This window comes from Manis javanica, chromosome 6 (assembly GCF_040802235.1).
Source record: "Manis javanica isolate MJ-LG chromosome 6, MJ_LKY, whole genome shotgun sequence".
Taxonomy (NCBI): Eukaryota; Metazoa; Chordata; class Mammalia; order Pholidota; family Manidae; genus Manis; species Manis javanica.
In genome coordinates, this window is record NC_133161.1 from 49,046,180 (window position 1) to 49,073,795 (window position 27,616).

General features: G+C 40.5%; 1 long non-coding RNA gene across 1 annotated transcript in view; it reads left to right on the forward strand.

Moving 5' to 3' along the window:
* Positions 1-2,797: 2,797 nt before the first annotated feature.
* The window catches only part of LOC140850083 (uncharacterized), a 37,620-nt gene continuing 12,801 nt past the window's right edge, over positions 2,798-27,616 (forward strand). Inside the window, exons 1-2 of the long non-coding RNA XR_012132826.1 lie at positions 2,798-2,933; positions 7,767-7,840. This is a non-coding gene — a long non-coding RNA (uncharacterized lncRNA). The remainder of the gene's footprint in view (positions 2,934-7,766; positions 7,841-27,616) is intronic.

Genomic DNA, 27,616 nt, shown 5'->3' on the forward strand with positions numbered 1-27,616 from the left:
ACATATTTCTCTTAGTGTTGTTTCATTCCTGGAGATCCTTTTATCTCTCTCTATGTCAGCTTCTATACGTTCCTGTTCTCTGGCTTCTATTCCTTCAATGGCCTCTTGCATCTTATCCATTCTGCTTATAAATCCTTCCAGGGATTGTTTCACTTCTGTGATCTCTTTCCTGACATCTGTGATCTCCTTCCGGACTTCATCCCACTGCTCTTGCATTTTTCTCTGCATCTCATCCCACTGCTCTTGCATTTTTCTCTGCATCTCATCCCATTGCTCTTGCATTTTTCTCTGCATCTCTGTCAGCATGTTCATGATTTTTATTTTGAATTCTTTTTCAGGAGGACTAGTTAGGTCTGTCTCCTTCTCAGGTGTTGTCTCTGTGATCTTTGTCTGCCTGTAGGTGATAGATATAGTTTGCAGAGCTGGTACAAGTGACCGCTGGAAGAGCTTCCCTTCTTATTGGTTTGTAGCCTTTTCCTGGGAGAATAGCGACCTCTAGTTGCTTGTGCTGGGCAGCTGTGCGCAGACAGGGCTTCTGCTTCCTGCCCAGTTTCTTTGGGGTTTATCTCCGCTGTTGCTGTGGGCTTGGCCTGGCTGGGGCTGTTCCTCCAAAATGGTGGAGCCCCGTTGGAGGGGGAGCGGCCAGGAGGCTATTTATCTCCGTAAGGGGCCTCTGTGCTCCCTGCTGCCCAGGGGGTTAGAGTGCCCAGGGATCCCCAGATTCCCTGCCTCTGGTCTAAGTGACCTGTCCTGCCCCTTTAAGACTTCCAAAAAGCACTCTCCAAACCAAAACAACAACAGCAACAATGAGAGAGGGAATAGAAAGAAAGAAAAAAAAAAAAGGAAAAAACAAGCGATTTTTTTTTTCTTTTTTTGTCCTCAGGTGCTGGTCCCAGGCACCCGCTCACTGGTCCTGCTGCCCTGTCTCCCTAGCACCAGGGTCCCTGTCCTTTCAAGGCTTCCAAAAAGCACCCACCCACCGGTCCCGCAGGGAAGGAACGCTCGATATTCTTTGTCCTCAGGCACTGGTCCCAGGCACCCGCTCACCAGTCCCGCCGCCCTGCCTCCCTAGCACCGGGGTCCCTGTCCCTTTTAGGCTTCCAAAAAGCGCTCGCCAAAAAGAGAAAAAAAAAAGGGGAAAAACGCGCGATTTCCTCTGTCCTCAAGTGCCGGTCTCAGGCACCCGCCCACCGGTCCCGCAGGGAAAAATGTGGGATATTCTTTGTCCTCAGGCGCCGGTCCCAGGCACCCGCTCACCAGTCCTGCCACCCTGCCTCCCTAGCACTGGGGTCCCTGTCCCTTTAAGGCTTCCAAAAAGCGCTCGCCAAAAAGAGGAAAAAAAAGGGGAAAAACGCGCGATTTCCTCTGTCCTCAGGCACCGGTCTCAGGCACCCGCCCGCCGGTCCCGCAGGGAGAAACGCGGGATATTCTTTGTCCTCAGGCGCCGGTCCCAGGCACCTGCTCACCGGTCCCGCCACCTTGCCTCCCTAGCAACGGGGGCCCGTCCCTTTAAGGCTTCCAAAAAGCGCTCGCCAAAAAAAAAAACCGCTCCAGTTTCTTTCCACCCGCCGGGAGCCGGGGGGAGGGGCGCTCGGGTCCCGCCGGGCCGGGGATTGTATCTTACCCCCTCTGCAAGGCGCTGGGTTCTTGCAGGTGTTGATGTGGTTTGGATGTTGTCCTGTGTCCTGTGGTCTCTATTTTAGGAAGATTTTTCTTTGTTATATTTTCATAGCTCTATGTGTTTTTGGGAGGAGATTTCCACTGCTCTACTCACGCCGCCATCCTGGCTCCGCCCCCACTTATTTTTGTTCTGGAAATAGGATTTATTGAAAATAAATGTAACACAATGCGTAGAACATTGCCCACATTGGCTTCAAGTCTAAACTCCATGAGGGTGGGACCCTCTGTGCTCCATTTTTTGCTATATCCCAGCATCTATCACTGCTCCTGGTGCACAGGGCCATTCCATAAATATCTGAATGTGTGAATGAGTTTGTGGGTCCTTTATGTGTGTGCACTGAAGTATTTTTGCTTTGAGAGTGAACATAATTTTAGTTTATTTTCACTGATGTTGGCTCCTTACATGTTTGATATGATGATAGATGAGATAACCACATCCTTCCACATACTTGCTTTCCCAGTTTTTCTTCTGTGGAATTAGTTAAAGCACACCATTCCTCTTCCAACATTTATTTTTATGTCAATCCCAGATTGGGACACTTCCAGCCTGGAATGATGATAGCTGAAAGAAGCTTTTCTTATACTTGATGCTGACACACCTTTGAAACAGTAGCATGACATTTTAGATTAATGTTACAAAGCCGAGAGATCTTCAAACTCAGGCCTGCATATGCCAGGAGGTATATAAAGACGTTATAGAGGGTACTCAGCCTCTGAAGTATCAAGAGAATTGATTCTGTATCCTCAACATCCTTACCAATGATCTTCTGACACTGACCTGCCTAGTTTGTCTTTCTAGTTTCCAAATAGTGATATGAAATCATTTGAGGCACTTCACTATATCATGAATTGTGGATAATATACCTTGAAAAACTGAATTTGAATAGAAAAACAGGAAGCAGTAGGGAATTCTTCTGGGCTTGGGAATATTTACGCTTTCCTAATCTCTTTGCCCAGCATCCTTCTGCTACTTTACAAAAGAAATATGCCTCTTTTTACTCTCACCCATCCCAGATCTCACTGAAGTGCATTGCCTGAGGGATAAGAACATCTGAAATATCAAACAAAGGGACAATTACATTTGACAACATTTATTTATTGAATACCTACTGTGTGCCTTTTCCAGTTGTAGGTGATGAGCTACAGCTGTAAACAAAACAGCAGAGTCTCTCCTTACGGGGCTTCTATTCTGGCAGAAAGAGATGGCCAAGAAACAAAAAGGTGTCTGGGCTGCTTCCTTTAATCAAGGCCCTGTAAGTTTCCCATTAAATGGTTTCCTTTTTATGTTTAATAATTTTTAATCAAAACATATTTATTTACATTATTTTGCTCGGTTGTGTCCTTGTAATAATTGTAACAAAGAGTTGATCTACAAAAATGATTTAACACTTGGAAAGTCATGGTCATGGGGAATTAAAACAAATTTAAACTACAATTCATCTGTGTATCTTGACTGCTTAGAAGTATGATAGGGTAATCAGTAAAAGTATAAAAAATTACACCATGAAAAAATTCTGTAGGGAAAGTAGAATGAATTATAGTGAAAATAACCGAGAACACTATAAATATTCTAATTACTAAATAAGAACTTGTTCATATTTTTTTAATGGATACTTTCTTGCTATGACATTTAAGTTTCATTGGATACATATAAAAGAATAATGTCACAATTTTATTTCAAAATCTTAATATTTATGATTACAAGAAATCACATCCTCTGCAACTATTTGAGCTTATGAAAAATGTTAAGAATCTACTTATATTTGTGCTGGGGCACATAGTTTTCAAAGTCCTTGAGGGGAAGGGGGACAGAGGGACTATGTAAATAAACCCGTGAGGAACAAGCTGTAGGTTATGTTGTTTGGAAAGGGAGCTAGTAGGTGAAACGGCACAATAAACATGTGGTGTTATTGCCTGGTTGTACCTGATATTCCACAGATTTATCCTGAAGCTTTTCCTGGAGGGCCAGGAAAAAGCGTGTTAGATTACTTATAAAAGGAACCACTCTGCAGCTATAATCCTGAAATGAACACCTCATACTCAGGCAGGAGCATCACAGGGCCCTTGCTTGAACAAAGTTAAGTTTGATAGAACCTTGCTCTGGGAGCAGCATGCTCATTAGGAACAGCTCCCTAAGTTTTGCAACAAGGAAGTCCTGTTACACTTCATGCTTGCAACAAACATTTATTGAGCACCGACTATGTGCCAGGTTTTGTGCTAAGGGCAATGATATAATGGTGAGCAAAAGGACATGACCTGTCCTTGGCTGCGCTCCATGTCAACCTCCTGGGGAGGATCAGGTGAGCTCTGCTGGGGGATAGATAAGGAAGGAGAAGCTTCCAGACAAGCAGGACTGCTAGCATATAGCTAGCATGCAGTGAATGTCAGCTGGTAGTAATTACTAAGAAGCAGTGCTGCCACCACTGCTTACTAGTACTGCTAGTGTTAACTTCAACACTAGTTACTGTCACTCTCCAGGTCCTGTATATCTTATTTCCAAAGGCACCATTGGAAAGAGCACCAACCTGGAGGCTGTCTTTTTTAATGTGCCAGGTGGCACTGTTTTAAATACTTCATAGACCTTGTCTCATTACTCCTCAAAATAACCTGATATTATGTCCATGTTACAAATGAGGCAACTGAGGCACAGGATGTTAAATCACTTGCTCAAGGGCACACAGCTATGAAAAGATGAAGCCAGAATTCAACCTCAGGCAGTCTGGCTCCCTGATACTGACTCTTCTCTCTTAATCATAATAGAATTAAGAGTTAACCTTTATGGAGCACTTAATCTGGATCAGGCCTTGTGCTAGCCATTTTACATAAATGGTCTAATTTAATTTTCACAATAAAGTAATTCTGGTGTATTATCTCCAATTTAAAAGGAAATGGAAACATAAAGCAGTTAAGTAACTCACCCAACATTGCAAAGCTGCCAAATAGCAAAGCCAGGACGTGGAATCAGGACTCCAGTCCAGATCTCCAGATCATTTTGTAGAGCACAGTAGCAGCTGGTCCCTGTGGGTGCTTCTGTATATCATGGCCTCACTTCAGGGCTTCCTTCCTTCTTAGGGCCTCCCTCCTTCCTAGGGCCTCCCTGGCCACCTCTCATCCCATCACTCACTTACCATCAGAAGTTTACCTATCACTTACCCACCACCATAAGCCACAGTGTCTTAACATACCATTTAATTCAAACTGCCTCCCCCTAAAAATCTTTAGTGTCACTGTTACTGAATGGATTGAAAAGTGTCGAAGTTGCTTTAGTGATCAGGGTCAGAGGTGCAGAATCCAAATTGTAATAGCTGGTATGACAAACCTTGGTATGTTTTCACAATATTAGGGTAGGGTCACTATCAAACTACATGGTAAAAACTAAAGCCAATTCTTTCATCTACAAAGGTCATAATTTGAGACAGTTGGTACAAAATGGTGGCTTTTGGCACTTGTTTTACAAATGAGCATTTACAGTACATGGATGTGCCTCCTGCGCAGCTGTCTCTGGGCTGAGGCGCTGTCCAAGCCATGCACAGCACAGTTCAGAGTGGAGACTCTGGCCAGAAAACCTACCAACTGCCACTTAAGAGCAAAGACACATGCAAGTGCAGACATGCAGGTGCACTGCAGGGGCTCTGAGCTCTGAAAGCATCTTTCCCTTCAGCAAAGGGCTTGTTTAGTTCATGAACATTTATTGAGGACCTTTTACTCACCTGGTATTGTCAACTACTGATTCTACAAAGATGACTAAGATGCAGTTCTTATCTCATAGAAACTCAGAAACTGATATGATAAACAAACAAATCCCTGTACCGTCTGTGGAAGGTAGGCATTTACAAGGCTGGGGATAGCACCAAGGAAGCAGTGCCCATCTAGTTCCAGAAGTGAGGGTCAATGGTGTTATAGATTGAATGTTATGTCTCCTCAAAAGTCATAACCCCCTAGGTGGTGATATTAAGAGGCAAAGCCTTTGGGAGGTGATTCGATCATAAGAGTAGAGCCCTCATGAATGGGATCAGTGCCTTATAAAAGAGACTCCAGAAATCCCTTAGCTTCTTCTGCCATGTAAGGCCACAGCAAAAAGATGGTCACCTAAGAACCATGAAGTTGGCTATCTCTGGTCACTGAATCTGCCAGCACCTTGATCTTGGATTTCCCAGCCTCTAGAATTGTGAGAAATAAATTTCTGTTGTTCAAAAGCCACCCTATCTATGGCATTCTAGCAACCCCAAAAGACTAAAATAGATAGACACTCTAGACCTGGGTCTTGAAGAATCAACAGGCACTCAAAGATGGAGAGAGAGGAGAGCACTTATACATAACAGAGTGTGGAAATGCATGGAGACGTTGAGCTGCATGGTGGATCTGAGCCCTTGTATGGCTGTTGTAGCGTGGACTTGTATGTGGATGCGGCAAGGACAAAGCAAGAGAGACAGGCAGTCCACATATCATGATGGGCCCTATGTGCAATGCTAGTGGATTGGATTTTATGCTGAATATCATGAGAAGCCCCTGAAGCGCAGGAAGAGATATGATCAGATGAGCATTTTGAAAAATAGCCCCTATTGCAGAAAAGTATTATATAGAATAAGTATGTAGGTGTTGGGCAGGGAGAATGGTGTGGAGGATGCTAGACCAAATGGGAGGTTATGTGTTTCTCTCTCTCTTTCTCTCTCTGCCTCCAGTGACCTTGGTGCTTCCCCATGTGCCCCTGCATAGCATGCTGTGCCTCCTGTTTCTAGGGATCTCTGAAAATATAAAAAACTTCCTTTACGACAGTCTTTGCTGGGTCTGCCTGCCTTGCCATACCTGACTCAAGCAAATCTCAGGTGCCCTTAAAAAAGTGTTTCCCAACTTTCCTGGCTGAGAACCAGTGTACAATTCTTCAGCAGGACACACCAATAAAATGTTTTGGAAAGAGAAAGATGTAAGGTGGAGAAGACCGATAAAATGATGTTTCTTCATTCATATGCATGGCATTTATTTAAAGTGATGCTCCAGTACTGCTGTTTGTATTTTGGATTTGATACATAATTAGGTATAATAAAGGAGTGTTATTTAATCCTTAGCGTAAGTACATACTCCTCTAGGTGCTTACCATTTCTTTCCTCTGAACATATGGTCTATTAATTCATGTTTATGTAGCACTTTACTGCATGTGATACTTTTACACAGGGAAATTATATGCTTAATAAGAAATGAAATATCTGCCCCTGGGAGCTTGTAGTTAAGAAAACTATGCTATTTAGAATTAATATAATATATTAGGTGGTTGTGACTAAGGTTGCCTCTCATTAAAAAGGGCGAAATCCTCTTTCTGAGCATCACAATGCAGTGTGTTTGAGTCCTGAGCGAGTCATCGCCACACATGGAACTGGAGACCTGATCCATTGCCTTCCTTCTTGCTCCCAACTGCTGCTGCCAAAGCACTCATGCATGGAGAACAGCAGTTTGCTAGCTGAAGTTAAGGAATAACTCCTGGGGCCCATTCAGTTCAAGTATATATATATATATATATATATATATAGTTCAAGCAAACCCAGGACATAAAAATCTGTATTTACACAACAGATAGATTAAGGATAATAATTCACTTTCCCAAGGATTTGCCACTGCTTGCCCTTTTAAAATGAATTAACCCTGTGTATTTAAAATTTGATTTGATTTTTAAAATATCCCTTCTATGAGCAGCTTGGTGGGGAGGAATCCATTGTATAAATGAAGGTAGTCAGGAGAGAGCGGTCTTATAGATGTGGAATGTGGCAGTATGCTTTTTATTTCCTTGTGACTTTATCTCCATGTTCTGTCAGCTTCTAAGTTGAGACATTCTTTAGACTGTGTTGTGGTATGTGGAGATGGAGGCTTGATTACAAACTATTAAAAGACTAATTGAATATATAAAGTTCTAGCATTCTTTAATGTGATGTGAATGCTAACAGTCTTTGCAGGGATCTTAATAACTCTGCCTTCAATAGAGTGGTTCATAGCTTTCTGAGCACACCATATCATCGTGTGCATTATCTCATTTGCTCTTCACAACAATCCCATGGGGTAGAAGGCAAGGTGATATTTTCATTTCCATTTCACAGATCATAGTCCAGTTACATGGATCAGAAGAGGTGGAGCTGGGACTGGAAGGCAAGCACTCTTCCCTCAGTGTGTGGTATGTCCCATTCCCCCAGAGCATTCTAACTGCAGCTGGTTTTAGAGTGAGCCAGTGACCCCTGATTTATCATTTTGACTCCCTGAATTTCATATAATTTTCATCATCTCTGCAAGAAAACCAGTCTTCCTTACTACTTCATTGGTGTGTCTTAATCAGCTCTGAAATGCAGATTTAGTGATTCTTGGATGTCATTTGTGATTGTAGATATTGATAGTAGAAAATATTTACTCCTGAATCCCTAAGGGAAAATAATATGACTTGTGTTGCTCTTCTGCCAAATAGGAACTAGCTTCTTCAGAATAAGGAGAAATGTCAGATGCATTAATTTACTTGTGCTGATGAATATTTATATAAAATAGGATTTTGAAAACAACTTGGATAATAATCCAAATTTTTAGAGAAATTGTATGAATAGTGTCTTTTTTAGTATATACTGTCTTAGGAATGGAAAATTCAGTGCAAGCATTATAAAATAACTCTATTGTAATTAAATGTATCTTCAAAAGAAAGACTTAAGGTCAGATATAGTTATTGCCCAATAATGCACAAATTAAGATAGGCAATTTGGGAAGGTCAGCTTGATCTAGAGTGAGACCTCAGGGAAGAACTGCCTTCACATCCTCCACTCCACTGAGAGGGGAATTCTCCTCAGAGTAATGGACAGGTGCTAAATGCATGTCAATTTGACTCAAGTACAGATAATAGCAATTACCCACTGGTAGCAAGAACCTTCTGTGATTTCCCTTTTCAGACAGGAAGGGTCCCCCGGGATGAGCTGAACTGCTGTTGAATGTCTGACACTAGCAAGAGCTAGTCCTGCATCCTGTCCAACTTGACTGGGTGCAGAGGGAAAAAGTACTTCTTCATGTTGAACACCTGATTCTCAGAAAAAGATGGAATCCCATCACTTCTCTGACCCCATCAGAAATTTTCAAGACCACAATTATAAGCCACGTGTGACCTTCATTCTGATTGAAACTTGTTCAGCCTTATGCATAAAATATCCTTAGGATTTATAGCTAATATCCCTTTGAGTTCTGTTTTTTTGACTTTGGAAACATTCTTGCTTTTTGAGCAGTTTGACTTCTTGACCAAATCTACTCTAAATGTAAAATGAGACAGTAAAATAATACCTATTCTGTAATTAATTAGCATAATGTAGTGGCAATATGATGTCGCAGAAAGGTCATAGGTGTTTAAGTCTTCAATTTACTTATTTTTAACCTTGTGTTGTTGGGTAGATTACTTAGATATTTGTGTCACATTTTCCTTGTCTTAAGCAGGAATAAAGATGCCTGATCTGTTGGGTTGTTGTAAGTACATGTGGCAGATATGTATGGTATTAATGTATACTTGGCACAAAAGAGACACTCAGAAGTAGAAAAATTTGCAAAAGCTGAAAGTAAGCTTCAGCATGAGAAGATTCAGCCTTGATCTATCAATGAATTCTAGCTTCCAAACATAAATTCCTAACAGCTCACAAGTAACAAAGCTTTGCTGTACATCCAGTATGCCTCAGCCAAACCATGCAAAATGCTCTTCTATAAGATAAGGTTGTTAAATAGGTTTCATCTAATGTGCTGTCCTGATCCATTGGTTGTGCCTGCCTGAGAGCTGTATCAGTGATACTGAGACTGTGTGTAGACTCAGATGAACAAGTGCAATCATTGATTAGTCATGCCTGCTGTGGAGTTAGAAGTAGGGAGTGGGAGCATGTGTGCAGGCATTTTCCTTGCCTGGCCCAGGATGCTTGTCCTCATTTCTTTACCCAACACCAGAGAAACAGATACCCGGTTTTACTACTGCTGAACTATATGCAAAATATCTAGAGATAACTCTTCATTATTGGAAAGGCAGCTTGTTTAAGTGAGAATGTGGAAGTGTAGAGAGCAGGAAACCTATCCTCCCTGTTTCATGACTCCACACTCTGTGCCATGTACCTAGTGGCTGAACCCACAGGAAAATGTCTTCCATTTCCCAGATTGGGCCCTGCCCTTTCATAACTGCATGCCTTGGCACATGTTCTTTCTATGTCTGAGAATGCCATTTCCCATATTTTGCCACTTCACAGATTCGACTTACCCTTCAAGATCTAGTTCAAGTGTAGGTTCTTATTGCAAGGATGTCTCATAGTTTCACCCCTGATTTTCCTCATGTCCTTGATGCCCAGCTCATAATAGGCCCTCAAGAAATATTGATTGAACAAGGTACATGGATATGAAGAGGGAGGTATTCATGAGTTGGGGGTCAGGAATTTTCCTGAGAAAATAATCCAGGCTCGGGTACTATATTGCTTCCCTCTTGATTTTGTAAAAGCATCTTGCTCATATTTCATATTTTAAAGGGGTGCTAGCAGTGATAATGGGTTAAGATAAAAAGCAAAGTTAATAACTGAAATAAATGTGTTGAATTATGGTGACTGAGTCTTATAGGAACTAAGACTAGCAAGATTTGAGCTTTAAAAAAATTGTGATAATATTATAACATGACATTTACCATCTTAGCTATTTTTAAGGATACAGTTCAGTGACACTAAGTATATTCATATTGTTGTACAATCATTACCACTCCCCATCTCTAGAAATCTTTTCATCTTGTAAAAGTGTAACACCATACACATTAAACAGTAATTCCCTATCTCTCCTCCCTCAGCCCCTGGCAACCACCATTCTACTTTCTGTTTCTATGAATTTGATTACTCTAGATAACTCAAATAAGTGGAATCATACAGCACTTGCTTTTTTTTGTGATTTGCTTATTTTGCCTAACATATCATCTTCAAGGTTCATCCATATTGTAGCATGCATCAGAATTTCCTTCTCTTTTAAAGTTGAATTATATTCCATTATATGTACATTCCATATTTTATTTATCCATTCATCTGTCCATGGACACTGGGTTGCTTTTTACCTCTTGGCTATTGTAGGTAATGCTGCCATGAACATGTGTATACAAATATCTCTTCAAGTCTCTACTTTCAATTCTTATGAGTCTATATCTAGAAGTATATACTTTATTGGTGTCTTTTTAATTTCTTGCAGCAATGCTTTGTAGTTTTCAGTGTACAAGTCTTTCATCTCCTTGATTAAGTTTTTTACTAAGTATTTTATTTTTTTGATGCTATTGTAAATGGAATTGTTTTATTAATTTCCTTTTCTGGTTGTTCATTGTTAGTGTTTAGAAACACAATTGATTTTTGCATGTTGATTTTGTTTCCTACAGTTTTTTAACTTGTTTGTTAGTTCTGACATATTCTCTCTCTCTCTCTCTCTCTCTCTCTCTCTCTCTCTCTCTCTCTCTCTCTCTCTATGTGTGTGTATGTGTGTGTGTGTGTGTACTCTTCAGAGTTTTCTACATGTAAGAGCATGTTGTCTGTGAACAGAAATAATTTTACTTTTTCCTTTCCAGTTTTGATGTCTTTTCTTGTTCTTGCCTAGTTGCTCTAACTAGGACTTCTCGTACTATGTTGAACAGAAGTGGCAAAAGCAGGCATCCTTGTTTTGTTTCTCATCTTAGAGAAAAAGCTTCAGTGTTTCACCGTTAAGTATGATGTTAGCTTTGGGTATTTCACATATGGCCTTCGTTGTGTTGAGGTAGTTTCTATTTTTTGTATGTTAGGTGTTTTTATCATGAAAGTGTTGGTTTTGTCAGATGTGTTTTCTGTATCAACCAAGATGATTGTGTGTGTTTTTTCCCCTTCAGTCTGTTAATGTGATGTATTGCATTGATTGATTTGTGTATGTGGAATCATCCTTGCATTACAAAAAGAAAATCCCACTTAGTCATGGTATATAATCCTTTTAATGTGCTGTTGAATTCTGTTTGCTATTATTTTGCTGAGGATTTTTGCCCTATTCATCATATTGGGCTATAGTTTTCTTATTTTTTGTTTGGCTTTGTTATCAAGGTAATGCTGGCCTAGAATGAGTGTGGATATGTTCTTTCCTCTTCAGTTTGTTTGGAAGAGTTTGAGGAGTATTGGTGTCCATTGTTCTTTAAATGTTTGCTAGAATTTCCCAGTGAAGCCATCTGGTACTGGATCTTTCTTTGTGGGGAGTTTATTATTATTATTATTATTATTATTATTATTATTATTATTTATTCAGTCTCCTTAGTAATGATAGAATCCATTCAGATTTTTCTATTTCTTCATGTATCAGTCTTGATAAGTTTAGTGTTTCTAGGAATTTAATCATTTCATCTAGGTTATCTAACTTGTTAGCATACACAATTATTCATAGTATCTTTTATAATCCTTTTTACTTCTGTAAAATCAGTTTTAGTGTTCCCCTTTTCATTTCTGATTTTAGTTATTTGAGTCTTATTTTTTTCTTAGTCAATCTAGCTAAAGGTTTGCCAATTTTGTTGAATTTTCAAAGAATGAACTCTTTATTTCATTGATTTTTCTCTTTGTTCTTCTATTCTTTATTTTGTTTATCTCTGCTCTAATCTTTGTTGTTTTCTCTATTCTTCTAGCTTTAGATTTAGTTCGTTCTTTTTCTAGTTCATTCTGGTATAAATGTAAGTTATTTATTTGAGATCTTTTTTAATTTAAGTGTTTGAACATGTTTAAATAGAGCTATCTACATGTAGTATTCTGATAACTTTGCTGGAACAAGCAATTGGCAGCATTTCAATCCAGGTGAGTTATCCTCATTAAACACTTGCCTGCTGCTTGTAGTTCAGTTTCAGAGTTCCATGCAATTTTTGTGTCTGAGACTTTGGAGGGACTTTTCCTGTTTATATAACCCCTTCAAGTTTGCACTAATCAGTTTTGTACCTCAGTAATTTTGTCTTATTGTGATTATGTTTATATCCAATGATGGACTCATTTAGTTTGAAACAGTCCTTAGAGCAATGGATCTACTTTGTTTTTAAAATATTTAATATAAAGTGCTACCTTAACTTCATTAAGGATAGATCAACTGCAGTAGTATTCAAACAAGAGTAAAGATAGTAGTAACTCTTCAGGGAATAGGTGGCTTACAATTTTATTGCCCTCCCAGTTTGTAGCTTGGAGGAGAAATGTGTTTGGCTTGTGTCCACCTGCTTGAAATGGAAAAGCAAACTTACCACATCAAGGGCTAGGAATGTTCCTTTATGGCTATAATATGGCTGAGAGGGATATGTAGATTAGTATGTTTTCTGCTGCATGTAACAGAAAGGCAGATTCAAAATGATTTTAATAATAGAGAAATGTACTATCTCCCATCACTGGATCACCTCACAATCATAAAATGGCTGCCAACAGCCACAGAGGTGATATGCTTCCTTATTCATAGCGTAGAAGAGGAGGAGAAGGAGAAGGAAGAAGAGATACCTTCTTCTTTCCTATTATAAAACACAGAATTAAAGCCCTACCCACAGTCCTGTACTATCCATCATGGTAATAATGGCCATATGTGGCCAGTAAGCATTTGAAATATGGCTATTCCAAATTGATGAGTGCAATAAGTATAAAAAACACACTAAATTCTGAAGAGTTAGTATGAAATGAAGGAATATAAGATATCTCATTAATAATTTTCATATTGATTATATGTTCAAATGATAATATTTTGGATAGATGGATTGCATAAAGATATTTTTAAAATTTACCCATTTCTTTTTACTTTTTAAAATGTGGCTACTAGAAAATTTTAAATTACATTTGTGGCTTGTATTGTATTTCTATTGGATAGTGCCACTCTAGTTTTATGAGACCAACTTCAGACATAACCTGGACAGGAATGCCATGTGCTGAGTAGCTGACACGGGTCATCTGGGAGTGAGTGGCTACTGGGAGAAGTTAATCACAATGTCCCCTACAGAGAGGATGAGAGGAAAACGGGGCATCTCCATGCTCATCCTGCTCTGGAAGAGACAAAAAATGATTTTTCAGTAAATTTAATCTGTTCTGAGATTTGAAGCAAAGCAAACTCTCCCAGAGCCACTCTTCTTTTCCCTCTTACAGGCCTGCTCTCCATTCCCTCTGAGCCACTCCTTACTTGGTCATGGAACTGGCAAGATAGATTCAAGAGTGACTGAGAGGAGGCATGGCAGCAGGTGACTCGCTGCCCAGATAGCTAAAGTTCTATCACAAAGTGAAAAGACATATCAGAAATGCCATGTCCAAACTGCTTTGCATTAAACTTGTTATTTCCCCCTTCATATGACAGATCATTCCAACAGATACTGCTTTTCTGGTTATTTGGCTGGCTTGAAAAAGAGCATAGAAGGAATTGGTAAATGGGGAAGGGTGGCTGGTGGATTCTTTTCTGGAACTCCTGTCTGGGTGAGAAAAAGCTGGGAGGCGTGGTACGCATTCATTTCCAGGGCAGTCTCTGAGTTCTGATTCCTTACAGTGCTATTTTCATTTTTTATATTTCTTTTCTACTCACTTTGCTTATATGTATGACCATTCTTTACTGTGGGGCTTTTCCCGGTGCTCTGTGGCTCCGTCTCCATATAAACCTAGTGTGTGTTACTCATCATCATGTGGTCTCTTCCAGTTTTTTCGAAGTGTCATCCAGACCACCTGCTTCAGAAGATTCGGATGAACATATTTAAAAGCAGCTCCCTGGCTCCTCCTCAAAGCTGCTGGATCAGGCTCCCGGGGTGAGACCCGGGAATCTACATGTTTAACACACTCTCCAGGCGAATCCCCTCCTTCCAAAGTTCAAGAGCTTCAGAGACTCCTATAGAGTGATAGGGTTCAGGCAAATGGGGCAAAGGGTTGTTTTTCACTGTGGATCTTTCTGAGGATTAAGTGCTTTGTAAGGGAAATGGGCATCTCTTTATTTCTGTAAGGAAAACAGGGCCAGGTCGAGGGGCGATGGCGGTGCCCACCACGCCCAGTGGTGTGGCAGGGAAAGTGTCCTCTTGGAGGCACAGTGGCTGGGAAGTGGCTCCTCTTTCCAGTGGCTCCAGGACTCTCACATCCTGGAGGACCCCGTTTGGGTTTGTTTCTGAGCAAATGTGACACTCATTGGGTACTTTCAGAGATAACTGTGGAGATGGGGGTGGATATGAAGTCCCTCAGTAGGGCAGATGAGGCTTTAACAATGTTACGGGGCTTGGTATAAACGTCAACTTGCAGTTAAACTGATAAGGCTTGAGGATGGTTAAGTTATCATCACCAAATATTTGCAAAATTGCAGGAAAACCTCACCCATAATGCATCTCTTGCAGTGCTTCTGTGGCTTCAATCTGCATGTCTGCAGCCACATTTGCCTGGTAGATACAGATAGAGACATTCTTGCCTGTTGTCCTAGCTCTCTCCCAATCTCTGGGTCCCTCTCTGTCCAGAAGGGTGTGTGTGTGTGTGTGAATGGCAGGTGCTGGGGAATAGGGAGCACCATGAGGTCTGGAACTCTAGCTGGCCCCAAACGGGTCATCTCCCACTGAAGAAACAGTTCTCTCTAAACTAGATGATCAGCTGGCTCTGGATACATACATTTTGGCCTTTGACAACATGAATGGTTAGATATATTCCTGCTATGCTCTACTGATCTTACCTGTTAATAACTCTTTTTATTATAGTAAAATTCAATTTCCAGAGAACACCTTCATATAAAATGCAGGAACAGCCTCAGTTTGGCCATTTAAGGCAATTTGGGGTCACCATTATGTATAGGCTGTGTCTGATGGAGGGTATGGGACTTGTTCTGTGACAGGAATATCTAAGAGTTATTATTTTTCCCACAGAGTATGTTTATTTCTCTTTGACAGTATTTGAGGCTATGGAGTTTCTTTCTGTCTGAAGAAAGAAAACAATACCCAATAAAATCTTATGATATTAGACTGGGTACAATTAAATGTACTGACCTTCTTTTAGACTAGTACACCCATTTCAGTAACTGAAGGAACTGAGAATGTTTAACATCCTGAGGACATACTAAGCTGAATTAAGTGAAAGATGAGCCCTGGTTCTTTCATTCTTGCTTTAAAAATAGACTATATAATTAAATGGCTATAGATACTTCTTTTGTGGGAAGGAAAACAGCAGTCAGATTCTTTGCAATCATGCCAATAGGGCAGTAGGTTTCCTAACCCCTTGGCAAAATAGAGAATCAATACCAATCAGAAAAAATGCTAGCAAAAGGGAAAATCTCATGGGAGCCGCAGGCACTAAAAGATTTAAAATGTGAATAAAATATCACAGGTTAGCATTAAAATTGACAACACATTTCTCTGCCAAGGCAAAGCATCCAGTCACTAACCAGAGGTGCAAAATGGCCCTAAACACACAGAGGGGCTGGAGGGAAAGCCCCAGACCAGCCACCTCATTTCCCCTTTACTTCTTCACACAGAAGGGAGTCTCCTTTTATGGGGAGCTGGTCACTCCCAAAACAACACTGGGGGGTCAGACATTTTACTTTTTTCAAAGGTAGAAATCTCTGGAGATATAAATCTTGTCCAGGCATAATTTCTAGGATTACTATATTTGAAATTTGAGAACAAAGAGACCAAACTTGCTTTCAAAAATGGGAGGCTAATTACCTGCTGGTTAATTTTATGAATGAATAAGATGCTTAAAAATGCTGCCTGGTGAAATGATGAAGCCGACAGAGGTCCACTATAGACAGGCTGAATTCTGACCAAAGGGAAACTAAAACCAAGTCCAACTGGGTGTTACGGCCTCCGTGGAGAGCAGCTCTCAGTGGCTGATGGTTATGCAGGAGCATCAGTTCTCACCAAAGGGCCTCTCGCCATGGGAATTTCCATATTTCAAAGCTGCTCCTTAAAATACAAAACCAAACAAAACAGCGAACAATGTTTTGTCATCCAGCTGTTATCGAGGGAATGCATTTGGAAAATAGAAATCAATTTTATTATTTTTTGCCAAACTGTGGCACACAGGTCTGTGTCCTCACCACTTGAATGAATGTAATCCATCTCCAATCAGAGGCAGCCTGTCTGAGGTGGCCCCAGTGACCTGATCTCACGTCCCTTAAAGCCACTGGTCAGCCTGCACCTGTGCCTAATGGTCTCAGTGCCTCAGCAAGTCTTGCCATGATAATTTAAATGTCTGTTTTAATGGCTAGACTCTATACTGGAAACCTGCACATGGATTTCATAGCACTTTAAATTTAGAAGTTAGAATACTTTACAAGTGGTTTGCATAATGAACTTTATGTCCTTGTGTGAAAATGAACTACACGGTTTATCACAGGGACATAGTAACAACACCTAGTTTCCTGTTCCTGTTCTCAACCGGCCATCTGGCTTTTCTTAATATTTTGAAGCTCAGGTAATGATGGCTAATACTTATTAAGCACATACAAATGTGCTAGGCACTATACTAAACCCTTTATTTACAGGGGTTTTTGCATTTAATTTTCATAGCATCCCTATGAAGTAGATGTTATTCCAGCCACTTTAGAGCTGTAGAAACCAAGGCTTGGTGAACTTAGCCAAGGCCACCCAGCTCTACCACCAAAATTGAGCTGATGCAGTTGGATGCCAGTACGGGCTGCTTCCCACAGAATTCAGGCAACGTGGACTGTGTTGATACACACATGCATCTCACATGACTACTCAGCTCATACCTCTGCCCTGAACTGCCAGTATTTTCAATCCTGATGAATCTCTTCCAGTTTTCTTCCTTTTAGTTTTGCCTCAACCACTTGTGTCCCGTTTCCAAAATTATTTCTTACATGATATGCAGTTACTAGAAACACTTGTTTCCTCAGAGTTAAATGAAACTCCTATCACTGTTTGATTTATCATGCTTGCTGTTCCAGATTGCAGTAATATAGTTTTTACTTCAATTTCAAGGCAGCCTGCAGAGGAAATAACTCAGTATCTGTTATTTACATACTGATGTATAAGATCCACAAGTTCTAACAGTGGCATCTGATAATGCAGAACCTGTGCTGCCCTGTTCCATATCTTCCCTGAAATGGTGACTCAAAACACTATTGCCCAGCTCAATGCTATCTTTGAGCAATATGATAATTTTAGGAAGATCGAACACACAGGGTTTCTTTCCTTCTTTTTAAATTTTTTATGGCTACTCTTCCTTTAGTACCACTGGTCTCCAGTAAGGAGCGGTCTATTTAAGAAACATAAGAAGAACTTAGTGGTGCAAAATATATTTGTGAACAATGAAGTAAAAATATTAATGTTTGGTATTCATTATAGCATTATTTATAAGTTAAAAATAATAAAGGATTGGTTAAATCCTTTGGTTAAACTGAAAAGTCATATTTAAGGTATGAGAGAAATGTTTATGATAAATTATTCAATAACAAAAGCGAGTGATCAAGTAGTATGAGTTATTCTTTAATCCAAGAATTACTTAGATATGTATTTTTTCTTTTCCAAAAATATTTTTATTTTTTCTCTCATGTTTATTATTGGTTTATAATTTTTATGATTTTGTGGACAGACAAAATCTGTGATATTGGTTCTGGAACTTGTTGAAATTTTCTTCTGATTTTATACTGGTATATAAGATAAACCACAGGGACAGCCAAATTTTAAACTGGTATATTGGCTGGATTTTCATTTCACCTGAAAGCTCAAAATTAATTCCTATACAAAATATTGGACTTGGCATCCCAATCTTTCTCAGATATCTCCCAAGCCAAAGTATATGGTATTAATATTTATACTAGCTACTTGTCTGGGTTTTGGAATGTAAAGGACATATCTTTGGCCAGTTCTAGTATGCAATCTAATGTCAGAGTTTATGTGATTAACCATTTCCCTCTCTGGGTTTAACATTTTATAATTTAAATACTAATCAACAAATGATGATCTATTGGTTGACCTTGGCCAGGAATCAGGATTTCTCAGCTTCAACATCATTGACATTTGAGCCAGATAATTTTTGTGTTTCGGGAGTGGGGGTGCTGTCCTCTGCCTGTAGAATGTTTGGCAGCATCCTTGGCCTCTGCCTCCTAGATGTCAGTAGCAAAGCCCCTCTCCCCAGCTGTGACAATTAAAAATTTCTCCAGACATTGCTAAATGTCCCCTAGGGGGGCAAAATCACCCCCAGTTGAGAACCACTACTATAGAGAAGTGGCAAGTTCTCTTTTAAAACTAGTGACTAAGTGTAAGTTTCACTGAGTCAAATAAGCACATTTCTTGAGTGTTTAATTACAAGGCCTGTGCTTTTACAGAAGCAGTTTTATTTAGGCCTAGAGAAAGAAAGCTGTAGCCTGCCTTATTCTCATGAAGCCACCTATGGTACATGATGATGCAGCACCAGGCTTCAATCTGTGCAATAGAGGCAATCTCTCTGTCCTTTCAGAGCTCTTGGAAGAATGTGTGCGCAGGGACATAGCTGTCACTCAATACATTGTAGTTTTTACTACTATTATTTACTATTCATTAGTATTTACTATTATTATTATCTGAACAAAGCTCATGCATATAGACCATAATCCCATTAAGCTTGACTAGTTTGCCGCTTCGGCTCATGATACATGCTACACCCACACATTTTTATGAAATATTTTTACCAAAACAACCTCAGCACCCATGAGCAAACAAACAAACAAGCAAACAAATGAGTTAAAGAAAATAATGTGAAGCAAACAAGTGTCTGGCCAGTAGCTGAAGTTCATGTTCCAAGGTCTCTCTGTGTATCAGCAGAATAGTGACTCTCCATCAGTGCGTGGCCCACAGGCACTATTTATGTGTTGGGTGACACAGAGATTCTGTTGCTGAAGGAATGAATGATTGTTAGGAGATTTCTTTATCCTGGTTCATTATCTGTTTTAAACTATCAGGGCTCCATCTGAGCAGGCCACCAGGAAGCCTGCTTTTGATTTAACAGTGCTTTGAACAAACTCCTTCTATGGCTTTCCAAGAATTAATTGCAGAGCTTAGTAAAGGTACGTGCCACAAAGTCCCATTGATGGCTTCATGAACAATTACAGCAGCCACATTGATGCCAGCAGAATAAGAATTTCCTTGGAAGACTGCTCCAAAAGAGAGGACTGGCTTTTGGAAATACAGGCACAGGGGTTCCCATCTATAGCTTACAGAGGAATTTAAAATCACAAAACAAGAAGAAATTGATTAACTGTCACACAGCATCAGGGTTACTGGGCACTTATAGTCCTAGGTGTGTATTACCTGACCAAAAAGAGAGATCATTTTGATACGTAGCAATTGGAGCAATGTAAATGGAAGGAGATGCCCCAGGGCTCACAGGGAAGGGCACAAAGCTGAGGAACGCTAGGGTCTAACTGCGTGGTCCTGCCTGTGATGCTGCAGACTGCAGTGCTGCAGCTCTGAGGACAAAGCAAATGCACAGCGTGGCTCTTCACCAACTGCAACAGCAGAGTGAGCTCCTGAGAGCATGTTTACTTTAGGAGGGCAAACCAAATATTGCTGCATCCCGTGCCAAAAAGTTGCAGTTGGTTTTGTGGACAGCATAGGAGGAAGGATGCGGAGATGTGGCCAGTGGGAAGCAGAGGGACAGGGGATTCCTTTGCTGAGCAAGGCCTGGGAGGGGGGACTTCCTGGGACAGGCTCGCTTCTCCCTCATAGGTGGATAGAGCTGAACTGGATTTCCATAACTACTTAGTGAGTGAATGCCTCGCTATTGGACCCTCACTATTCACTCGCTGTTACCCTTTGGAGGTGATTCTGGAGTAGTGGAGCGGAGCACTCAGCCTCCCATTCATCAGGGTAAAGATGGTAGATTTCAAAAGGGTAGACATTTGTATATAAATATCTGCCAGTGAAATGAAGGTTATATAACACTTAATTAGGGGTTTCTCTCTCTGAGGACCCCTGTGTCCCCTTGCCCCTGTGTCAGATATGGGGCCGGCCCTGAAGACATGAAATTGTCTCCCAGGGGCAGTAATTCAAGAGTGTGGGCTCCAGGACTCGACTGCACTTGCTGGTTTTTTCTGGTGCCAGTATTTTCGTGCATACAAGAAATGCCATGCTTGCCCCTTGCCCAAACATTTGTGTGTTTTCTGTACAGAGGCCTGGGGTCCCTGGCCAAAAGCCCTTACCATAATTGGGAAAAGTAAATTCAAAAATTAAATTTGCTTCCTGATACTGTTTTTCTTTCAGGGGATTTTTAAACAATAAATTATTGTCAAACAATCCTTTTACTCTTAATCATTTCTCCCTGTTCTTACATCTTTTGGAAAATGAAACTCTCCATTTGGACAAGTTGATCATTGTCACCAGCTTGCACCAGCTCCTGAATGGTCTGACCCAGTCTGACAGCTTTCATGGGGGTAACTCCCAAGTTTTCATCTCCAGCCCAGATCTTCCTCCTATGACAGGCTTATGTCTCTAAAATGACAATGCTTAATCCCTGAATTCACTGCTGCAAATCAGCTGCACCCACAGCACCCCCATCTCAGGAAATGGCAACTCCAGCTTTCCAGCTGCTCAGGCGAAAAACCTTGGCATCATTGCTTCTCTTTACCCTGTCTTCTCCCTGCACTGTCTAGTCTGCCAGGAAAACCTGTGGATTTTCTTTAGAATATATCCAGAATCCAGTCATTTCTCCCACCTCCTCTGCTACCTACCCCCTGGTCTGGCCCACTCTCATCTCTCCCCTGAGTCACTGCCTGTAGATGCTATAGTATCTTTTATTGGTCTCCTTGTCTCTGCCTTTGCCCCTGGAGTCTGTTCTCAACAGAGCAGCCAGGTCTCATGCCACTCCTCTGCCCACAGCCCTCCAGGGATTCCCCGCCTCATTTGGAGTAAAGTCAGGTCCTTACAGTGGACTACAAGGCCCTGCAAGGTCCATGGCCTCTGCCCCGCTTTCCTCTTTGACCCTTTTCCTCCTATTTCCCTCTTGCTTATTCTGCTTCAACGACACTGGCCTGCTTACAGTTCCTGCCTTCCAGCTTTGCCTGACTGTTCACTCTGCTATAATGTTCTCCCCATAAAAGTCACAGGATTAACAGCCTCACGTTTGAATAAGCTCAGATACTCTCAGTGAGGCCTGCTCTGGCCATCCTATTTAGAACTGCAATCTGTCCTGATCTGTCCCACTTCCCTCTAAATTTCAATCCCCCATCCTTTGATGTATTTTGTTTTTCTCTAACTCACATCACCTCCTAAAATAATATATAATTTACTTACTAATTGTGGTCACTGTGGATTACCTGTCTCTCCCTTTAGGATGTTATCTCCACAAGGGTAGATATTTTTGTCCATCTTGTTTAGCAATACATCCTAACTGCCTAGAAGTTTCCCTGTACATACTAGATATGCAACAGATATTTGTTGAATGAATGAAATCCCTTCTTTCACCATATTTAAGAATGTATCAGGTACTATAGAAATAAGCAAAGGATTCAAGTACTGAAAGAATACCATTCTAGGAATCAACACTTTGGATCAACTTCTTTTTTTTTCTTGATCCATGTTATATGATATAAGTCAAATCCATCAAATTTTAGATTCATTAGGCTGAAGGCTGCTCATGCTTTCAGTTAGACATGTATTCTGACCCTGACACAGAGCTCTGCACATGGTAGATGCTCTAAAATGTGAGTTGAATGAGCAATGAACAAATGTAGGAATTGGCCTTTCCATCCATACAAATGTATATGACAGACTGCTATTCCAGGTCCTTGAAATAATTTAAACTACTGACATTTCTTTCTTTCTTTCTGTCCTTTTTTTTTGACTAAGAGGTAAATTCAGTAATGTAAGTTATTTTTTAAAACTTGAGGGGTGGGATAGGGGGTTGCTGGTGGGAAGAGTAGACCTGGGAGCTGGAAGTCCCAGATACTGGTTCCACCCTAATAGACTGCTTGGGTTTTACTTTCTTGAGGTACTACGTGACCTTGCAAAAGCCATTTCACTTTTCCAGATATCTGTTTCCTTTTCTAAAAAGTGTGGAAAGTGACTGGAAAATCTGGAGGGTTATTTTGAGTTCTAAACCTTTCTTTCCAAGAAAAAGAAGCAGCAGTAACCTCTGTCCATTCCTGTCCTCCCATCCTCCGATTCCCTTCCTCACCACCTAAGAATGAGGCTATGTAAAGAGGCACCTTAGTGGAGGGGTTAAGAGCCCAATGGTGGGGGCAGCTCTCCTAGCTGTATGACTTTGGGGTAAATTATTTAACTTTGCTGAGCATCATTTCTCCAACTGGAAAAAGGGATGAATACTTGCCACCCTCTAGGATTATTATACAGGTAAATGAGATCATGTTCATTGCATTGTACACAATCTGGCACAAAGTAAGCATTCACTAAGTGGTAGCTGTTAAGAGAGGATGAGTGGGAAGGGAGAGGGCACATGTGGCATTTGAGAATGGGAATAACTCAGAGGTGGGGGGCATCCATGTGAATGGAGGTTTTAGAGGTTTGCAAACTGACCTGTAAGGCAGTTTCTCAAACTCATTCATTTTATGACAGACATAGAAAATAATAAAAGGTATCTATAACCACATATTTGTAAAAAAAACTGTTGCTGCCTTTTCCCTTCTTATTCTTTACTCTTCATCCATAGTAATTACAGGGAAGACTGTGGCCTTTCCATGGTATATGGATATATTTGACCAAATGCTCTCTTTCCTGCTGTAGAGCACAAAATGCTCACCCACGTAAGACAGTAAATGCCTGCCTCTTGAGACTGATCTGGGCTCAGTATAATATAAGGTTAGGCCTTTCCAAGTCAAAGGAAGTTATTTTAAAAATATGACAAAGAAATAAAAAAGCTCAACTGAGTGTTTTCTCTCCAAAGCAGAATTCATGAATGAAACTGATGACCTTGAAACTATCATTCATGGCATCTGACAAAGTCTCCTTTCTTTATACAGGCCATCGTTAGCCTCCTCTGTGAGATCTGAGTCCTACATGTGTTTAATTAGATATATTTTTTGGAGATAAAAGAAATGATGAAAGTATTCAGACTTCAGAAAAACAAAAGATCTTTATTTCAGCCATGCATCAGGCCTTGACATCTAGAGTATTACATGTTATAAGTCAAATGCAAATATTTCATCTAAAAGTATAGTGCCCCTGTCTATGATATCATTAAAAGAAATCATTAAGCATTTATGCAGCACTTTGTGCTGGAAAAGTGCTTTACAGTTATTTTTACTGTTCACCAAAACCCTCTGAGGCAGGTCCTCCTTTACATCTTAAAGCCAAAGCAGAGAAAAGATAAAATTACTAGGGTCTTGGAGAGAATAAATAACTGGGTCACAATGAGACCTTTGAGTACCAAAGCCAGCCATTTTATTTAATCCAATGAGCCATTAGGTTTGAAGTTTAGTCACTGAATAAAGTGTTATCTGATTTGGGGTTGGTTCTTTTTTCTTTAATACCTAGATCATTGATGGTGTGGGCTTAGTATAAGACATACACGATATACAATCACTTCCCTGCATCATGAGAATCTCTAAAGAGCACTAAGTTCCTGAAGAATTTAATTAAAATGAAAAAAATCAATGTATTGTAAAAGATAGTCTTTTTTATGCTAGGACATTACATAGATACTGAAATCTCTGTGGCTTAGTTCACATACCAATGTTGGAGGGCATTCCTCTACCCCATGACTCAGGGACCAGTGGCCTCTCCTCAATATGTGGTTTCCAGGGTCACTGAAGCAGGAGGTAGGCAAGTGGGGGGGATTCATATCTGGACCAAAGTGATACACAGTCCTCAGCCCTTAGCTCACAGTCTTTTGGCCAGAGGTAGTCGCACCACCCCTAAACCAGCTGCAACGGACACTGGAAATATCAGCAAGTACACGCACCTTTCAGAGAGCATGCTTGCCTTTTCTGCCACCTGATTTTGGTTTGATTTTAATTCTATTTCTTGAACTTTGAGTTAAAAATGTTAATGATAGCATGTATTCAACTCTTGCCTGAAATGGGTGACATGATACCTCTTGTAATACTTATTTTATGGCCTCATATTTCCTTACACTTCATTATTTTCAAAGTCCTTTCACACATTCCATCTCACTTGGTAGCAGCAGATGGAGAATTTCTGATGGTCAGGTCAAGGGCATAGCTGTACTTCCTTTTCATTTTCTCAGGCTCTGCAGCTGTGGCACCTAGGAAGTAAGATCCACTCTTAAGGAGGGTAGATCCTGTTAGCTTCTCCCTGGAAGTGGTCTGTCACACAGGATAGAGTCTGAAGCAGTATGGATTTCAGGACTGGACAAAATCTTGGTACACTGCTACCTCATTTTTGTTCACTACTAATGACATCAGCGATAGGCTTGGCTTCATCTTGCCTGTGTCTGTGGAAGCTGAGGAGATTGGTAGGTGGAATGGGACTGGCATGACTAGATCTAGGAACCAGGATAAATCTATACCATTCCCCAAATTCTGGGAAGCCAGGTTTTGGAAGCAGTTCATTATCAAGTATCTTCATTTCAGTAGTTATGAAAAAAGTTATGAGATGATTCTAAAGTTAAAACGGTGCTAAAATGGCAATGAAATGTGAAATGGCATGGAAAGAAAGAAGTAGTTGAAAGTTCTGGATTATGGAGTGACTTCCTTTGGTGGTGGTGAGGGCAAACTCAGATTTCAGTTTTTCCCACTAACTTATTTTCTTAAACGTATTTGCTAGTAGAGCAGAGAAATCCCACACCCCAGTTTCTAAAGAAGGCCAATAATGAATTTGTTTACAGATTGACTGGTCAGTGATCTGACTTCTTAGCCTTTTAGCCTCTAGGTCCTCAACTACCACTGACAACTTTGACCTAATTTTGGGAGGCAATTATATTTGGCTGGGTTGCTGAGCTCTTTCTCAGAACCTCTTCTCAGGGCAGTTGCCAAATGCTCTTTTTTTAACTGTGTTGTAAAGTCTGAAGCAAGTTGTCTTGGGTCGTTGCCCAGGATCTAATGCCCCAATTGTAAACATACATGGTTGCAATCTTTATATTCCATTAGAGCTGAAACCAGCCATCACCAACCTTCTCCTACAGTTCCCAATAACCAGAAAGGTTCTCTGAACTCTACCAGTTGCCTGATGGGAATCAAAGAAGAATTTTATGTCTCTGTTATGGTAGAAATTCCTTACTCCAGCCCAGACCTCAAGGCTCTTAAAACCAGTGTTCTCTTTTATAAATCACAGATTTCAAGCTGATGTGCTAGAAGGGCTGGTGCAGTTCCCTTGACCTCTGTTCTATCCTTCAACTTGAATAATTTGGGTAGTTTTCTGTTTCTCACAATCCCACGTGCCCTAAGCCTTTGGAAACTGGAATTTTTGTTGAATTGGCACTAAAACATAATCAAGTTTCATTTCTTCAAATGGTGACTTTGACACTATTGCCCTCATAGCATTAATATTTTGTTAGAAATCATAATGATTATACCAAAATGCAGTCTCGTCTTTTGTTTTAAAAAACAGTGACATTTAATCAGAATGGACGTATATATTTAGCAAGGAGGGCAGGTGACTCAGGAGGAGTAGGGTGAGGACAAAAATGAAGAAAGAACAAAACTGCCCATATTAGCCTTTGCTGCTGGGCTGTGAGCTATTCTTATCCTGTCAGCACAATTAATGAGGGGAAAATAGTCCCCAGAAGAAATGTGCCTGGAGGCACTGATCTGCCCTCCATCCCTTTCACATCAAGAGGGATAAGGTCTAGATAAAGTTTCCTGTGGAGTTACTGTGAAAGTGAGTCCTTGGCTGTGGGTAAGACTCTCTTTACCAATCTCAGGAGCAAGTTAATTTAGGGCCAAGAGTATGTACAGAGCTGCAAATGCACAGGAAGCCTGGTCCCTCCCCAAACCGTTTAAAGCATAGATGGGGGAGAAGAATTTACTCACCAGCAATGATGAGAGGACCTTACAGTGGGTAACAGTAAGAGTCCTGGGGGCAGGAAGATTCCACTCTGGGGTAGCTGGGAAGGACTTCAGGACACGGGAGATCCTGGGTAAACCTAAAGGGAAAACACTGCAGATTGAAGGGAAGAAGAGGGAAAGAACACGGACGGGCCATCATGTGTTGGCATGACAGGAACAAATGGCCTCCTGGAGGGAAGGCTTTGTGTTGGATTGTGGCAATTAAAATTGAAAAATTTCTTGAGTTTCTGCCACCTCCCTCTAAATGCCAATGACACCTGAATCTACCTTCCATAAAAGTGTTCACTAGTGGTTTAGTCTGCATAATCCAAGACAGTACACAAGTTTACTTCATATATTACAGTTAGGCCCATATGAAATTTCAGATACTGCATCATTTTTGGGGGGTGAGCTCAGAAAGGGGTGTGAGAAAATATGGTAATAAGAAAGTCACCTTCTCTTCTTTTTAAAAGGAAACCTTTAGTCAATATTTTAATAACATTTTGCTTTTGTTTATAGGCTGCATACTCAATTCCTAATATTTCTTAGGACTAGTAGCAATGGGCAGGCACCTTGCAGTAATGAGCAAACCTTACATTTTACATTTGCAAAGCATTTTCATATTCAATATATCATTTGGGCAGTCTTACTGTTCTAAATTTTTATCCTTCCTCTAAGCATTTTTCACAAAGTCACAGAACTAATGCAAGAGTACAGATTCAAGCCCAGGACTCCTGACTCCCAGTCTGTAGTCCTCCCCACTTCTGAACCACACCACAAAAGTATCTACTGTATCGGCCAAGGTGTGGATGTGAACACAGCAAGCCAGGCATCTCAGTCACTGTTGGTGGGAGCATAAATTGATAAGCATCCTTTGGAAAAAGCAGTTTGACAGAAGGTATTAAGAACCTTAACACTCATCTTAACTTTAACCTACACCTGAGTCAGTAACTTTACCTCTAGGAATCTATCCTGAGTAATGAGAGATGTGGCCAAATATTTATGTGGAAATATATTTACTGGAATGCTACTTATAATATCCAACAACAGGAGA